Source organism: Amphiura filiformis, chromosome 5 (genome assembly GCF_039555335.1).
Source record: "Amphiura filiformis chromosome 5, Afil_fr2py, whole genome shotgun sequence".
NCBI classification, from domain to species: domain Eukaryota; kingdom Metazoa; phylum Echinodermata; class Ophiuroidea; order Amphilepidida; family Amphiuridae; genus Amphiura; species Amphiura filiformis.
The window spans coordinates 32,049,052-32,057,502 of NC_092632.1; the positions used below are offsets into that span (position 1 = coordinate 32,049,052).

Genomic DNA, 8,451 nt, shown 5'->3' on the forward strand with positions numbered 1-8,451 from the left:
CATTTCCCAAACGTTCGTGCTCTTTATGCATAAAACGGCTAATCTATCTTTACAAAACGCGTCTTTTTCTTGGAAAACAAAAGGCTAAAGATGGCATTATGAGATTTATCATTTATCATTACACTCCTCCACTCAACTGCCACCGTGGACGAGCGGTAAAGCGCTAGACGCGTAATCAAAGGAAGTTCCGAATCGCTGGTTCGAATCCCAACGAAGCCTGTGGAAACTTTTTTTTCTTCAAAATTCATGATCGCATTCGAAATGAGTCACTTGTCGGTAAATCATGTATCGTATCCTTAAAGCAGTTACAGCCCCTCAAACATGAGTTTACTTCTTTTTGATTCAACCTGTACATGTGTACAGCCATCAAATGTGTGTCATTGGCTCAGTACACCCCTCGGAAGCACAGGCATAGGATTCTGCAGGATGTTTTGTTGGTATTTTTTACTGTTTACTTTTCACTTGACAGGAGTAATACTGGTACATTTTGAAGAAATTTTTCAAATATTTGACCTGCACAAATCTTTAAGTGTGTATTTCCCAGACAGATAAAATGGTGTGAGCCAGTCCTTAAGGCACTTGAAACTTGATTCTGAGTTTAGCGTCCGCCGCCCGCGTTATGAATTTTGTGCCGCGTTTGAGATGTAAAATCTGAAAATAATTCATTATTGTTCAAATTACTACTTAAACCAGAAAGAAAATTTGTTGTGCAAAATTTTTAAACCCCTTTTTTTTTTATTTGAAGCCTTCAAAAACTATGGAAAACCTTGACAACTAGTGGAAGAATTCATCTAAATATTTGAGCATTAAAAATATGCAGATTTTTGACCCTTGCTCTATCCAATTATTTCAATTATACCTTTGGGATACCAGGGTAGACTAGAAGTGAACTTAACCTAGCCATGGACATTGTTTATGTTGTAAATAATTTAAGATAGGAGATATATACTACAAAAGACCTATTTTTAATAAATTGGTGCCAATAATAATTATTTCAATGTTCTGCATGATTGTTATTTTTGTATAAATGAGTCAACCTCCCCCCCCCCCATTTGCCCCCTATCCTCAAATGTATATGGAGAGGTTAGTACAAATTGGACTTATTGGAGTGAAGAAGACAGATATACTTCGGAATACATTGAGTTTGTTTTAAAACTTGATTTAAACAAAAAGCAAGATAATTATACTCTTATAAACATTTATGTGTGTTTGTGACATTATGGGACCCTGAAATACCCAAATAGAATGAACAAAAGTGCATAAGCATTCGTAAAAGGCCGCGTATAATAATGAATAATGAAATAGTTGCCTCAATCATTATGAGCTGAAAAAGGGACGCAAAACTTGATATCAAGTTTCAAGTGCCTAATATACATTAGGTACAGCGTACATTGTACATAGGACTGGTGAGTGAGTCTAGTATGAGCTGTTGCACTACAATGTACTACACCCGTACTACACATTGGTTCGCCCACATTTTTGGAGTATAGTAGTGCCGTGTACATGTGGAAACCGTGTTGAAATGGTTCAAATCCGGGTTGCAAGGTTCGTTCTTGAAAGATACCAAGATAGTGTGTCGTCGGCCATGCTGTCAGAAGAACTTCAATGGGGCACCCTTGAGAAGCGACGCCAGGCAGCAAGCCTCATCTTGATGTACAAGTACATACACCCATCGAATGTGTGTCATCGGCCTGGTCATCGGCAGTAGCTAGTTCCCGGTCCCCGCACTCTGTGCATCCGCGGGTATTCATGCTCGTCGAAAATTTCGCCAAATAATGGGTGTATTTAAATGAAGAAACGCGATTAGAGAAACAAACAAAAAGGGGTGTTTTTTCAAACCATGTGTTCGCGAAATTGAAAAAAAGGGTATTTTCATCGAGCAGCCTACGCGTTTCTGCCAGAAAAGGGTATATTAGAAATATTGTTCGCGTTTTAGCGAAAATAGGGGTATTGTCGAAGGGCAAATAATTCGCGAAATCGCTAAAAAAGGGTGTTTTCCCTAAAACTTCAGCGAAATGAGATGCAAAGGGGGTGTTTTTAAAGTTCACCGACAAGCATGAATACCCGCGGATGCACGGAATGCGGGACCGGGAGCTACTGTCTGTTCAATTAGCTTAGATTCTTGAATTTTTAAGATATTAGAAAAAATAAAAAATTATGGTCAAAGTCATCAAAGAAAAGTGTTAGCACAGCCTTATACCTAACGTGATTTATACTTTTCAAATTCTAACGCTCAATTTAAAACCCCATTTCTTTTCAATTTTGGTCTTTTCCGCGATATTTTTATAAAAAGCCGTGAGAACGTCGGGTACCATAAACTTTTCGGAATCAATCCATTTAGAGCAATGGGGATGAATGTCACAATGTGCAGAGATGGTATTTATTCGACCATCCGCATCAGGAAGTATTGTCCAGCAAAATATTTGCCAGTATGCCTAATTTGTGTTGAAACCCTACTGTCGAAACATTACGTTATTATTTATGGGAACTACGGTTTCTAAAAGAGGCCAGCTTATTTAAATACATTCCTTGTGTATTTATTTATTTATTTCTTTATTTATTTATTTATTTATTTATTTATTTATTTATTTATTTATTTATTTATTTATTTACTTTGCGAATGGGTCTGAGAATGGGTCTGAGAAGGTGTAGACCTATAGGCCTATTATAAAACTACACATTTATTTTCAATTTGTTATTCGTTTTGTTTGTTGAATACAAACTGGAAAAACTGTGAAACAAAAGAACTTTTATACAAGAAAATATTATTTAAAACAATCAGGTTACAGAAAACATTTCTTGTAAAGTAAAGTTCCTGTATCTGAAAATGTCAAGCGAATGCTGATATTCTTGGGAAGGAATGGTGGTATTAAACAAAACTCAATTTACATTGTAAACCAATTGAAATGAGAACGAAATCCATAATTTTAATGTCCTTGTTTAGGAAAAAAAATGCTCAGAATAATGTTATGCATAAAAGCGTATACTCGCGCCATATAATTTCGTGTAACAAAACCGGTGGACCATCATCACCTATAGAACCTATCCAATAACCGGAACGGTATAACAATTGAAATGGCAGGACAGATTGGTGGACAGATTGTTTTGCTAAATTGGATAGGGTCTATGCCCTAAGTTGAGAATGGACCGTCCCACTCGATTTGTAAAAAGGTCGCGAACCCTTTCGGTGGAACCAAGTAACTGCCCAAAATGAGGCAAAATTGAAAAGAAATGGGGTTTTAAATTGAACTTGGGAATTTGAAAAGTATAAATCACGTTAGGTCTAAGGCTGTGCTAACACTTTTCTTTGATGACTTTGGCCACAAGTTTTTATTTTTTCAAATATCTTAAAAATTCAAGAATCTAAGCTAATTGAACAGACAGTAGTTCCAGTAACTGTAACTCGTCGTACCTAGATGTCATTATGTTTATGATAAAGACTGAAGTCTTGCTGGCAGGACTACGGCAGTAGCATGTTTTGTTGACATTTTTACAAGCCGACGACGAACGTCGGCTTGTACTGTCTTCTTCCAATTCTTACCTAGCTGGGGGGTTTACACCCCCCCGAGCTAGGTACTGTTTTGCTATCCGATCTTTCTTCTTCTTCTTTCTGGCAATTTTCTGACACTTTTTGCTCTAGCTCAGACATGCTTTGACCGATTTTGACCTAACTTGGTCACAACCATCACTGACTATGATCATACATGTCACATGGCACTTAAGTTGTCAAAGGTCAAAAAGAGGTCAAATAGGCCAAAAATGTGATTTCAGCTAAAAATGCTTCTTCTCCCACATATAACATCCTACAATAATGTCACTTGCATATTAGCATCGACTACATCCAGTGCTCAAAGGGTGTAAACAGAATTGAGGTCAAAGGTCATTAAGGGGGTATTTCCGGTCAAAAACCAAAATTATCAAAAATGTTCAAAAACATTTTATCTCAAAATGTAAACAGACCAGAGTAATATCATACATGAATTAGTGTTACCTGATGTATGCATGGTATTTTTATTTGGGGGGTCAAAGGTCATTAAGGGGTCACTTCCTGTTTTTAGCTAAATAACTTCAAGAATTTTTATCTCGACAACTAAGGGGCTGGCATTTTCTTCAGAAGGGGGTCCCAAAAAATACAGGGGGGTCATAGAATTTTCAGACCCAAAATAGGGGGTTATAATTTTTAACACCCAAAATAGGGGGGTTATAGAATTATTAAGGGCTCTAAAAAAATGTTCGCGCGCTGCGCGCGCATTCTTTAGCTTCACGATCAAAATGTGCGTACAATCTATGCAAATATTTTACGCGCTCAGCACACCTTCTTTACTCTGACGATAAAAATTTTAATGTGCTCCACGCACTTTCTTTGGAAGGGGGGTCATAAAATTTTTAGACCCGCGATGGGGGGGGGGGTCGTAAAAAAATTTGCCCGCGATAGGGGGGTCATAAAAAAATAGACTCCGGTCACCGACATATTTGGGACCCCCCCTTCCGAAGAAAATGTCAGCCCCCTAAACATAGTAGAATTTTAAAATTAAAATTGGAACAATGCATTTTGTCGGTGTACGTAAGGTTTTTTTTCCATTGAAGTCAAAGGTCATTAAGGGGTCAAAAGGTCAATCAAAAATTTTAAAAATCAAAATCCATGTATAAGTTTCGATTAAGCTGAAATTCACCAGGAATCTTTCTTATGACATCCTAAGCACAATGCAAGAGCAGTTGATTCCCATCCGTGACCCAAGGGTCAAGTTATAGGGTCAAAGGTCAAATTTCGAAATTGGTCCAATCGAGCTCAAATTCAACAGGAATTATTCTTACGACATTCTAAACATGTTAAAATATTTATGACCCCAAAGGTCAAAGTTTAGGGTCAAAGGTCAAATTTCTAAATTGCTCAAACTTGACCCATTAACAGGTCGGCTTGTGTGTCATGTCTCGCATGACTTTCTATATAGCTCTTGTTTTTAATGTTTTTCTTCATGACAGTTCTAATACCATCAACTAACTCAAATACAAAGGATATCACATCAGTTGGCAATCTTAATGTTATGCAATCAAGTTTATAATACTACAGTCTTACAATGAGCAGAAAGTCACTGAGTCACCCCCTAAACATAGTAGAATTTTTAAATTAAAATTGGAACAATGCATTTTGTCGGTGTACGTAAGGTTTTTTTTCCATTGAAGTCAAAGGTCATTAAGGGGGTCAAAAGGTCAATCAAAAATTTAAAAAAATCAAAATCCATGTATAAGTTTCGATTAAGCTGAAATTCACCAGGAATCTTTCTTATGACATCCTAAGCACAATGCAAGAGCAGTTGACCCCATCCGTGACCCAAGGGTCAAGTTATAGGGTCAAAGGTCAAATTTCGAAATTGGTCCAATCGAGCTCAAATTCAACAGGAATTATTCTTACGACATTCTAAACATGTTAAAAATATTTATGACCCCAAAGGTCAAAGTTTAGGGGTCAAAGGTCAAATTTCTAAATTGCTCAAACTTGACCCATTAACAGGTCGGCTTGTGTGTCATGTCTCGCATGACTTTCTATATAGCTCTTGTTTTTAATGTTTTTCTTCATGACAGTTCTAATACCATCAACTAACTCAAATACAAAGGATATCACATCAGTTGGCAATCTTAATGTTATGCAATCAAGTTTATAATACTAGTCTTACAATGAGCAGAAAGTCACTTGAGTCACACCATTCAAGTACCAATATTCATTGATTACCTCAAGTGGCCTACTGCAGTAATCAGATATGACCCTGTGTGATTTCCATGATATTTTGCAATAACAAAACCATGTTTTGCATGATTTTGGTATGAAATTGAGCAAATAAAATTCAATGTCATGTCAATTTGGAGTTATTAAGGGCAACTAAAACTGATTTGAGGTAAGTTTTATCTGTTTGGAATCTGTATTGACTATTCTGAGGGAATTACTGCAATGTAAACAAACCAACTCATGGCCCATGAACATGTTGTACTGGTTTTCACTCAGTACCCTGTTTTCCATGGGTGACTGTAGGAACCCATGGATTCGATCCATGTAATGTACAAGATCCGTTCACAGCTGGTTGCCATACATTGTAGGCCTGTTATCGACTGTCGTATGTGTCGTATTATCGTCGATATAACCCTAAATCCGACATGTCAAAATAAATTGTCCTTTTTCGACACTTTACGACACATATCAAAAAGAAAAAAATTAAATTTCCATGCTATTTTGTTCGAATAAGCTTACCGTACAATCATGTTTTCATTGGAAAGTCAAAAATTACCTCCCGAAGTTGACCCGACCCCGGAAGTAGAACGAACCAGGAAGTATGTTTACACCGGAAGTCAGCAATCATAACTCAAATCCGTGTGATTTTAAGCTTATCTATTGACTTTTTTCATCATTTCTAAATCTCATTACGAGTTTCGACACGTGTCGATTGTCGTATTTTTTTCCCCGACGAAGTGTTGAATTAGAAATCATGTGTCGATAACAAGCCTAGGTTGCCATCAATCCAGAGCACTACCTCACTCCAATGTCAACAACCTATACCAGAAACTTCCATCCATATAAATTCCAGATTATTCCAGCACGCATCCAACTTTATCAGAACTCCTACTTTCCTCGCACAGTTGGTGGAATGCCCTCCCCGCATCAATCTTGACCGCTCCCTCAGTGGAGGTCTTCCGGGAGCAGTAACAGCCAGCAAAACGGCCTCCCACGATCATGATGATTGTCATCTTGTACATAGCACTGCCTGCACTGGCATGACTGGTCAATGCTAGTTCACCACGTAAACTTGTATGGCTCAAAATTTGGACCGCTCGCCAACAAGTTTACTGTCATTTGCGTATTTTGAAACGGTTGACGTTTTAATGATCCCCGATTCCCGGTCAATATTTTAGCTGTGTTTTAATATGGGCATGACGTTGGGTGGGTACCAGCCAAACTTCAGAAGAAAAAAAACATGATCGCCGATAACGATGTGGGATGTCTTAAAAGGACAGTCTTAATTAAGTATACGTGCAACGCTTTTGATGTTTTGGGAGACTGTGAGGGATCCGAACAAGCGGAGGACGGAGCCTATTCTTGAATGTGTAATATTCCTTCAACACGCTGCCGTACGGTAACAGTCTTTAATATACGATGGACAGATAGTATCAGTTTGTGAATGAGGACATCGTAATTTGTATAAGTTCCTTGTACTAGGTCAATGCACCCATGCACCGCACATGAGCATAGACCTCACACGTCCTGCCTAGTATTTAACGGAGTGGTAAGCTTCACTGTGGGTACATTTTTACACAAGTACTGCTCAGCTCAGTCAGCGTCAGCATGGTCAGAGTACTGACAAAAACATGCCAGTGACTGCACTGTTCTGACTCACACGACTGATAAGCTGTTCCCTTGTGGCATGTGCCTTTGTTCCGTGTTTACTTTTTCCCATGTGACCTGCCACACAGACAACCTATGGATACTTCAGTCTTCAGTGCGGTGATCCCTTTGCAGCTAGATGAAGCTATACTGGGATTGGTGCAGGTGCAGCGTCAGAGCCATAAAGGTGCAGGTGAAGAATAAGGTGAAGAACTAAGCAAAGTTGACAAAACACAAGCGAAACCGAGGGTGCGTTAAAAAGCCTGGTATGGTGACTACAGCAGACTGGAACCCACAGGTACCCGCATCCCTTTGATGGCAGGCAGGGCGGCTTCCTTGAAGGCTATGGTGGTAGAAGAGAGTACAGCAGCTGCTGGTAGCTGGTTCCAGATCTTGACTGTGCGTGGATAGTATGAGAATTTGTAGGGGTCTATAGTTCATTAGTTGCTTCAGGCAAGGAGTACTTTAGCTGGTGGTCATGCCGTCCAATGAATGATGCAGGATGAATGCCTGGTGGGAATCTGATGTTTATGAGTTGGTAGTGGATTTTGTAGAATATTGTAGCTTGAGAAAGTAGGCGTCTGGTGTGGAGAGGATCCCACCCCAAGGTGGTAATAAGGGGGGTGACCGATGTTGTTCTTCGGTAATCTCCAAACATATACGACCACTAAGCAAAACAAAGGTTCGTTGTCTGTGTGGTAGGTCACATGGGAAAAAGTAAACACGGAACAAGGGCACACGCCACAAGGAAACAGCCTATGGATACGAGGCCTAATACTGCACCATGTGGACAGTGTGCATGCACTGGCACTGCCACTGCACTGGTCTAGTGATCATGGATTCATGGTGATGTGAACTGAGAGTGCAGTGCAGTGACACTGTCACTGGTGCTCAGAATCTGCAAATACCTTAGAGCTGTGAACGAACCGTTCCGCTGTGAAGTGAACTTGTTTATGCCAGGTTTAATTGTGCATGGAATAATCTAGCTTCGGCCTTGTCAGTCACGTCGCTGTGCGTCGATAGCTGTCATCATGCATGCTGCATGCATGCTATGCTGTCATATCGTGTTTACTTTTTTT

The 8,451-nt window shown here is 39.2% G+C and overlaps 1 protein-coding gene across 4 annotated transcripts in view; it reads right to left on the reverse strand.

Annotated features, from left to right (window-relative positions):
* LOC140152984 (D-glutamate cyclase, mitochondrial-like) overlaps positions 1–8,451 on the reverse strand; it is a 28,963-nt gene extending 20,512 nt beyond the window's left edge. Inside the window, exon 1 of one of the 4 annotated variants that reach the window (XM_072175556.1) lies at positions 8,281–8,451. The gene's annotated coding sequence lies outside the window, so the exon portion shown is untranslated. The remainder of the gene's footprint in view (positions 1–8,280) is intronic. The other 3 variants (XM_072175554.1, XM_072175553.1, XM_072175555.1) reach the window with 3 other exon arrangements.